Source organism: Thalassophryne amazonica, chromosome 11 (assembly GCF_902500255.1).
Source record: "Thalassophryne amazonica chromosome 11, fThaAma1.1, whole genome shotgun sequence".
Taxonomy (NCBI): Eukaryota; Metazoa; Chordata; class Actinopteri; order Batrachoidiformes; family Batrachoididae; genus Thalassophryne; species Thalassophryne amazonica.
In genome coordinates this window covers 21,497,097-21,506,893 of record NC_047113.1, presented here as the reverse complement: position 1 = coordinate 21,506,893, position 9,797 = coordinate 21,497,097, and the positions used below count along the sequence as shown (strand labels likewise).

The 9,797-nt window shown below is 38.8% G+C and overlaps 1 long non-coding RNA gene across 1 annotated transcript; it reads right to left on the bottom strand.

Moving 5' to 3' along the window:
* Positions 1 to 1,651: 1,651 nt before the first annotated feature.
* Positions 1,652 to 8,623, bottom strand: LOC117519867. Its single transcript, XR_004563464.1, has 4 exons — positions 8,543 to 8,623; positions 7,443 to 7,447; positions 7,077 to 7,081; positions 1,652 to 1,662 (listed from the first exon to the last, which is right to left on the bottom strand). It is a non-coding gene; the product is annotated as an uncharacterized LOC117519867 (long non-coding RNA).
* Between the last annotated feature and the right edge of the window lie 1,174 nt (positions 8,624 to 9,797).

The following is a 9,797-nucleotide window of genomic DNA, read 5'->3' as shown; positions in this document are numbered from 1 at the left end:
GCGCCCCATTTTCGTGACGATATCACAAACCCATAGACTGACTTTTCATGATGCCATCGCAAACTGCTGTGAGACTGGGGTTAGAAATAGCAATTAATAAATAAACAAAAACAACTGTCACGAAACGTAACTCATTTCATGACAGGAGCACAAAGTGTGACACCAGGCTGGAAAGGCAGAGTGTTGAAATGTGAGTAAAACCCAAAATCCTGTAAATAGCGTTTATTTCCATACACGCAAATGCACTGGGGACACTGAACATTCTATTCAAAATCAAAACATGATGAAAAATGTATCAAATTTATTACTTTACAGAAATTTGAAGAAAAAGGAATATTAGTGTTCAAAAAGTTTTTGTTTTGTATATACATTAATATAAAAAACTAGTTAACAGAGGGTTACCTTAAATTAATTGTTCATTTAAAAGAGCCACAATGTGTAAAAGCCTGTTTTTATTCTCATTTATACACTTAAATATGGTTGTGATTTAACGTTAATGTTTGGTAGACATAGCCTAAAATATGCACAGCATCATGGGGAATTGATTGATTGATTTGGGAATTGTTGATTGTGGATGATCCACCGCGTTGCCTTTTGTTTACCAGTTATGGCAAATGTAAAGAACTCACTGCTGTGATTTCTGCAAATTATTTTGACAATTTTTATGAAGAGTTTTTAATTTGTGAATGGGCTCAATGTTATTCAGAATCGTCGCACACCTACTCTGTTCCCCATCTTTTCAACCCACACAAATGTCGTTATCAACAGAGATTAAAATCTGCATTTTTTTTCCACCTTTACAGTTGCACATCTTCAAAATTCCACAATTTTACAAAGTCCCCTGTGAAAAACAAGGCGAAACCACTCATGCCTGACTTCTGTAACACCCATCATGGAAATCGTACTGTGACACGTCGACAGAGCCAGTGAAAAATGACAGACTGACTATTCAGCCATTACATGAACCAGCAAAAATCCATACTATGGGTGGGGCATGTATGGGGGTGTTGTGTGTGTAGTTGGCATACATACACACTCTATGATCACTATAGTAAGATACCCTTCTCTTGACAAACAACAGTTTGTCCTTTCCATTTAAAGCAACAGGCACAGAAAGACACTTGAAAAATATTTATTTTGTGGATGAACTTCGTTAAGGTCCATGGGGTATTTTTGGGTACAAACGTTACTGACTACTTTTATGATTCTTGCTAAAAAGATAACAGTAAGATACTTTTAAGCTTCCAATGGATTTTGTTAGCATGGTTTGCAACAATAATGATAATAATGTCAATAATTAATAACAACAACAAAATTCAAACTCCTTTACAGCTACAGGGCTATGAATTTAGAAAAAGAGATTTTCACACATTTACACAGTAAAATATGCCATGTGAGTGTGACACACACAAATCCGCTCAAAGTGTTAAATCAACTTGATTGCAATTCAAAGGAACCCTGATTCGGGGGGAAATCAGATAAGGCAGCAGAAAAAAAATAAAAAAAATAAAAATACCAAACTGGAGCCATCAGCTCAAGACTCCCTCAAACATTTGTTGGACAACAGGCTACGTGCACAATGCCATTTCAAGATACATTAATTCTGCATGGTAATGACATTAAAAAAAAACATTTCTCAACAAAAATTTTAATTGGTGATGACTACTGGTAAAAGTACTGGTACACTTGCTGGAAATGCGACTCCTGCAAATCATGGCACAGAAATGCAATATATGGGCCCTCAAGTATCTGAAAATGAAATGTGAGGAAAAAGCACATCAGCTCAACAAAGACAGAAGTGAGAGATCCAACACTGAGCAAGTTTGGCCAAATACATTAATGAGGTTAAAAATGACAAGGCAAAGTTTGTTCTGTGGCCAATAGACACAAAGTTAATGATTAAAAAGCTACAGATCAATATATTTCAAATAGAAAACATCCGATTGTCCTTATGTGCCGCTTATCTTGGTAACTTTGTATTGGCTATTTAAAAATTAATTAGAGGAAGTAAACAGGACCTCTGGCCGTGAACCTGCCAGCGTCCCCAGTGAACCCCTGGCCTTCACACTGCAAAAGAGATAAAGTAAAGCAAATACAGAGGAAAGTCCACTGAGGAGAGCAACACAAACATCTGGGTGAAACAGCTAAGACTGCTAAGACAGAACGTCACTCTGATTATTAGAAAACGAGCACATACTGCAGAGTTCAGGCTGAAGAGAGACTGCTGCTATGACGCTGTTTCGGGTTTGTGGGCTACAGGGGGCAGATCTGTGTCTACAATTCATTGTGTTTTTGAATTCACATTCTAATCCAATTACATTTTTTTCCACGAGGTTAATCATGTGAGAGCGCAGGCTGTATAATATCTTATATACGTGTTATTTTTGCAACAACGCTGGCCAAAGATGTATTACTCTGTGTCCTGACCGGTATTCTGACGAGATGCGATTACTCTCGAATGTCATTAGTGCCCTCCGTGCGCAACTGCACATGCGCGCACATGCGCATTATTGTCGCGACGCGGAACTTTCGAGACGCACAATTCTTCAGAACACTGGCTGTACATGCTGCTAACTGTTAGCTCGGCGTGAGAGAAAGTCGCGGGCCACCGCCGAAATGAGTAAATTTACGCTACCATACGAAAGTATTGATGTGGATTCTGATACAGAATTACCGTTTCACGTTTGATGGATTTTCACATTCAATGGATTACTCCGCCCCCTGGCCGCTTTTGGAGAGATGATCGCTGTTTCACAGTAAGCCGAATTACCTACACAAAAATAAACCTTGCTTACGATGGAATTGGATTGGAATGGGAATAAGCCCCTTATGTCTGATGATGTGTGGACGTTCATGCTGTTATACGGTCGAACATATCCGTTTTACTGATCCGCTAATGCGTCACCAGTAAAGCTGTATGTTCCACTATATAACCCAACATGAACGTCCGACCATCCTCAGACAACAGGGTATTCCCTAAATGTAACCCAGTCATAGGAATTTGACCACAAACACAACAATGCTGCAAACACAAAAAAGTTGAGCCAGTGACATCCAGTTGTGTCATATGATGTTCTTCAGATCTTTCACATGAATATTTTTATGTAATCACAACATATACTGTATGTTGTACGACGGAGTTTTAGGGCCACATTGAATTTCTTTTTTTGGACTTCGAGAATAAAGTCGTAATTTTACGAGAATAAAGTCGTAATATCATATTACGACTTTATTCTCGTAAAATTACGACTTTTTTCTCGTAAAATTATGACTTTATTCTCGTAATATTACAAACTTATTCTCAAAGTCTTACAATTCCAACTTTATTCTCGTAATATTACAACTTTATTCTCGTAATATTACTAATTTATTTTGAAGTAAAAAAAATAATAATTCTATGTGGCCCTAAAACGCCGTCGTAATGTTGACACTATGTGAACAAGTAAGTCATCCTTTATCCTGCAGTCACTAAACACATCACTATAAACAAAAGCAAGCAAAAGTAAATTATACAAAACACTAAAGAATACAGTTAGTTTGATTACAGATTAATAAAAAAAGATTGTATGCACATAAATCAGTTAATGTAGCTTATCTGTACAAAAAAGGGAAAAATACGAGGTCTGTTAGAAAAGTATCCGACCTTTTTATTTTTTGCAAAAACCATATGGATTTGAATCACGTGTGATTGCATCAGCCAAGCTTGAACCTTCGTGTGCATGCGTGAGTTTTTTCAAGCCTGTCGGTTGCGTCATTCGCCTGTGAGCAGGCTTTGTGTGAGCAGTGGTCCACCCCTCTCGTCAGATTTTTATTGCGAATAAATGTCTGAACGATTTGGAGCTTTGCTGCATCAATTTTTTTTCCAGAAACTGTGAGAGACCTCCAGGTGGACACCATTCGGAAAATTCTGTTGGCTTTCAGGGATGATTTTATGGGGATTACACAGATTAAGGAGTGCTCCAGCCGGTTTAAAGACTGCCCACAGCTGCTGAGAGCGCGCCGCGCCCCGAGCGCCGATCGACAGGCTGAATCAACCGGATCATTTCCAACGTGAAGGCTTTGTTGATCCGGGACGTCGTCTGACTTACACAAAAATGGCAGGAGACGTGGACATCAGCACTTTTTCGGCACATTCCACTGTTACAGGAGTTTTTTTCATGGAAAGAAAAGCGGACGGATGCGCCACGGAGCCGCTCATGGCGCGGGACAAAACCACCTCCGTGTTGGTCTCACAGGACGGCTTTGAGATGGCTGTTGGTGGGTTTTCAGTGATGTGACTAACCGAGAAATTGTGGATGAGCCTGGACATGCCAGAACATGTCCTGTGAGGCTTCATCACGGCGTTGCTTTGCGCCATGCGGCTCTGCCGCGACGCGCAGAATTCCTACGCTACTCTTTCCATGACAAAAACACCTGTAACAGTGGAATGTGCCGTTCATTTCCAAACTGGATGCTGTGTTTTATCCGGGACGTCCTCTGACTAGCACAGGAATTGCGGAAGACGTGGACATCAGCACTTTTTCAGCACATTGAGACAGACGTGCGGAGGAATTCCGCGTGTTGCGGTGGAGCCGCATGACGCAAAGCAACGCCGTGATGAAGCCTCACAGTACATGTTCTGGTATGTCCAGGCTCATCCACAATTTCTCGGTTAGTCACACGACTGAAAACCCACCGACAGCCATCTGAAAGCCATCTCAAAGCCGTCCTGTGAGACCAGCACGGAGGTGGTTTTGCCCCGCGGCATGAGTGGCACGGTGGCACATCCGTCCGCTTTTCTTTCCATGAAAAAAACTCCTGTAACAGTGGAATGTGCCGAAAAAGTGCTGATGTCCACGTCTCCTGCCATTTTTGTGTAAGTCAGACGACATCCCGGATCAACAAAGCCTTCACGTTGGAAATGATCTGGTTGATTCAGCCTGTCAATCAGCGCTCGGAGCGCGGTGCGCTCTCAGACGCTGTGGGCGGTCTTTAAACCGGCTGGAGCACTCCTTAATCTGTGTAATGCCCATAAAATCGTCCCTGAAAGCCAACAGAATTTTCTGAATGGTGTCCACCTGGAGGTCTGTCACAGTTTCTGGAAAAAATTGATGCAGCAAAGCTCTAAATCGTTCAGACATTTATTCGCAATAAAAATCCGACGAGAGGGGTGGACCACTGCTCACACAAAGCCTGCTCACAGGCGAATGACGCAACCGACAGGCGTGAAAAAAACTCACGCATGCGCACGAAGGTTCAAGCTTGGCTGATGCAATCACATGTGATTCAAATCCATATGGTTTTTGAAAAAATAAAAGGTCCGATACTTTTCTAACAGACCTCGTATTAGTGTTATAAAGCAGGTCTGACTGGCCAAGATGAAGTCATGTGGAGGCTGTTAGACAATATCTGGCAGACGCAAAACTAAACAGAACAGGCCTATAGGGAGCAATGTAATGCATTTACACTAGATATTCCACTTGCACAGAGCAGAATGAAATATCATTATTGTCAATCCATTGTATATCCTTGTCACTTTAACAGCTCACCAAGCATTATGGTGGGGAAAAAGAACACCTTCAATCCAAGCTGCTGCTTAAATTTTGTATTTTTTTTTTTTTTTTTTTAAATTAAGCATATATATATATATATATATATATATATATATATATATATATACACACACACATATATACACACACACATGAGGGTAGGCTGAAAAGTTCTAAGCTCACTATAATGCAGTTAATGCATTACTCCTTCATGGGGAGCCTTAGAACTTTTCAGCCTACCCTCGTGTATACATATATACACATACATATATATACACACATATATACACACATACATATATATATATATACACACACACACACACACACACACACACACACACACACACACACACACACACACACACACACACACACAGACTAGCCAGCGTGTTGCCCTCACTGGATTGGGTAGTGTTTATAAAATAGGTAGGTGACATTTTTCAAGGGTGGTAATAAATTAAGCAATGAGTTGGAATGGAGTGTCAGTCCTGAATGTTTTTAGAACCTTACACCTCAACAGTTTTTAGAAGAGGAACTCAACCCTTTTATTTTCTGTTAATTATGTAATTGTTAATGTTAATTTACTGCCTTAATGTATTTATAAATTGTTTAGGTTGTTATCATATACACACTATTATATTATTATCATCATTTTTTTTTTAATTACTTCTATTTTGTCATTTGATTTTTAAATGGACCACAATGGAAATAAGTGTTTTCACTTGCTTGTGTCATCCATGTATTTTTAACGTATTTACAAATATATGCGTAACAACTCTAACATAAGTTTAATATAACACGCTTAATATAACACAAACATGCTTTTAATATAAAGATGATTTACTGCTCCCTGCTGGAAAGGTGTGCGGGTCCAAAATGTAATTAGCGACATTAGCTAATATTCATAGCTTATTAGTCTTATCAGTGTTCCGTTTTGGCGCTGTCCATCCTTGACCCAAAATACTTAAGCGTACCAAACAGCAAATGTTAGTTGTGCTCTGTTTATCCCTGATCGAAGTTGTGCGCACACACGCGCTTTGAATTTGACAAACAATGGCAGTGGCTGAAGACATTAAAACCACTAAACATTTCACTCATGGTATCAACATGAAACTTAAGTCACTCATGGTAATAGCAACACTGAGCTACAAAAACACAATAGACCAATAACACTAACAACACTATTAAACTAACATAAACCACAATAACATTTAAAACCTCCAGACCTTGAACTCTCATGGTGCATTGCAGCACATCATCCATTGTTTATTGGTTAGCTAAAATTGCTCATTTCTCCAAAAATATTTGTCCCATCAACTTTTCGTTTTCGCAGCATTCATTCTTGACCCAAAATCCATAAACATGATAAACAGCAAATGTCAGCTCTCCCCAGTTTTTTCATGATCAAAGACACACACACACACACGCACACACACGCACGCCACTTGGCTATTATAATATAGTTATATATACACATACATACACACACACACACACATATTACTGCTGTCAGGCAAATAAAATATTAATCTAATTCCTTACATCCTCTACAATTTATTAATCTAAATTCACACTTGCCATCCATTAGAATCAGAACTAGTATGTATTTGAAGCGACATGAAGCGTTTCTTAATCGTTCGGCACCTCCTGGCTGTAACTAATCCGTTACACACATATCATAGATTTTGTCCGTTATATACATAAAATGGTTTTAGATTATAACGGACAAAATTAGCTGGTCCACCTGAATCCTTTATATATGCAAGTTTTACTGTATTCCCAAATGAAATGAGGTTGTCCCACAAAACATGAAATATCACAGGTTCATACTGTCTGAAATGAAACAGAAGTCTAAGTAAATGTAAGAACCGCTGTATTTTGTTTGTTTTCCAATTTTCCACACCAAACCTTTTCTATTTTGCAGCTATAAGTTCAACAAGTTTTAATAAAAGCATTTGTTTCCACTATTAAACTTGAGGCCTGTGTTTTTGTTGCTAATCATGCATCAGGTTTCACATTCATGTTAATGATTTTATTTGTGCACTTCAACAAATCAGACATAAACAGGGGTATGTGATAAACAGATGCTGATACTACAAATATACATAAACAAGTAAGAGGGAAAATAAGCAGAAAAAGATGACCACACAACTGTGGTACCACAGCTGACACTAATGAGGTTTTGGAAGAAGACTGCAAACAGACATATAGAAGCTAAAAAGCACCAATGTTACGGCTCTGAAGCCTGATTGTAACAAACAACAAACCACTACATGGAACAGAGAAAATACAAAAGTAAAGACTCACAATGTTCAAGTGAACTGCTGAGGATTACTGAGGTATAGACAGATAGTTCCTACTCACAACAGCTTGTCCTTGAGAATCAGGCACAAAAACTACACTGATCACTGATGATTGTGGAACATTTGGTCCATAAACTGACAAAAGTGGAACACTAACACACTGCCACGAGGAACCTCACTTATTTTTGTTATTATGCATATAATCAAGAGAGACTCAAATAACTGTCGCACTACTCCAATCTAACAGCACACGTCAGAAGTCCAATTCTTAACGTAACTGCAATAGTACTTCAATTATGTTTGTTACTACTGACAGCACAGTAAGTGACAAACTATCAGGACATGCAAAACTAAAGCAGCACATCGGGCCGATTCTGAAACCCCCTCACACAACATGTTTGGCTTTAACCACAGGAGATGCCTCTCGTCAACAGGATGTCACATATGGTATTCTTCACTCAATCTACCATCCAGATGCACCGGCATCAGAAAAAAAACTTCTTCTTTTTTTAACTCTTTAAACATAAATTTCTGTTTACTACCAAACAAAATTAGTTACCATAAATAACTTGTCATTAAAGAATAAGTTCACCTTTTTTTTACACCGTACTGATATTAAAACATTGTCATCAAGAAAGTGTCAGAGCGCTGTACTCATTTTTGATCCATTTGCTTTAGAAAAATTATTTTCTGAAATTAGTCCACAAGTGTGAATACATCAGCTGCCACACAGATTACAAATCCACCATATGTTCTAAACAGCTTCAAAACAACGCCTACAAGTCAGCCGACACTGTGTATTTTTGCTAAATATACCAGTTTCTAGCAATGATCTGCTGGTAATGGCAATTACCGAAGTAAGTAATCCAAACTGGATGAACACATTTGTTTGCAATACGCAATAATAAGTTGAAGAAAAACTCTGTGTTAGAGTTAGAGTTCTACTGTACTTGCCCCTTTGATATTCACCGATTTGATTATACAGCAAGTTTTTTTTTTTTTTTAAAGAAACTGTCAAAGGTGAGTAGAGCACTCAGAGGCTTGATTATTAAAGATGTTTTAATATGACTATTTCCGGTCAACTAAATTACTGCCTGTATTCAACAGTGGGCAGCGCCATGACCAACAGTTGTTCAGAATCATGTAGCACCCTGCAAAAACTTTACCAAGACAACAACAAAAAAGTACAACACTGAACAAATACACACTGGAATTTAAGGCTGAACAGCTAATGAGACGACTTTTTTCCTTGGTGGAGGCAACAGATTAACATCTACCAAGCCGTACCTCTACTGATTTTGACCACATACAGTAGGGGAAACCGGGGCACAGTGAATCAGTAGCTAAAACTACATATATATTTGCAGCAGTTGTGCCATATTTTTATGCATAAAGACACTCTCCTTATAAATTAGTGTTGTGTTTTTGGATACATTAAGGGTAAAACTAAGTGGCAAGTGAAGTTAGTTTTTTCCTATCAAAAGTAAATTTTGTGGATGTCAGTGTCTTTGTATTTACACTCAACAAAAATATAAACGCAACACTTTTGGTTTTGCTCCCATTATGTAAGAGATTAACTCAAAGATCTAAAACTTTTTCCACATACACATCACCATTTCCCTCAAATATTGTTCACAAACCAGTCTAAATCTGTGATAGTGAGCACTTCTCCTTTGCTGAGATAATCCATCCCACCTCACAGGTGTGCCATACCAAGATGCTGATTAGACACCATGATTAGTGCACAGGTGTGCCTTAGACTGTCCACAATAAAAGGCCAGTCTGAAAGGTGCAGTTTTGTTTTATGGGGGGGGATACCAGTCAGTATCTGGTGTGACCACCATTTGCCTCATGCAGTGCAACACATCTCCTTCGCATAGAGTTGATCAGGTTGTCAATTGTGGCCTGTGGAATGTTGGTCCACTCCTCTTCAATGGCTGTGCGAAGTTGCTGGATATTG